The following is a 286-nucleotide window of genomic DNA, read 5'->3' on the forward strand; positions in this document are numbered from 1 at the left end:
CAGATGTGTTCACTGAGTTCCATGCGTGGACTATTCAGTCACTTCAGATTATTGGCAATGGATTATCTGTGTTATATCCTGCTTACTTACATGTTCAAATTAAATCATCATCATCATCATCATCATCAACAGCCCCCCCCCTCCTCCTCATTGCTCCGCTCCCGTCGCGCCCTTTGATTGGTTATCGGCGTCCGAGTGCTGCAGGGAGATCTACCTCCCAAAAAAAGAAAAGAAAGAAAGAAAACAGCCGCAATTTAGTCGCAGGATCTGCAGCTGAAGTTCAGAG

The sequence above is a fragment of the Lampris incognitus genome, chromosome 16 (genome assembly GCF_029633865.1).
Source record: "Lampris incognitus isolate fLamInc1 chromosome 16, fLamInc1.hap2, whole genome shotgun sequence".
NCBI lineage: Eukaryota > Metazoa > Chordata > Actinopteri > Lampriformes > Lampridae > Lampris > Lampris incognitus.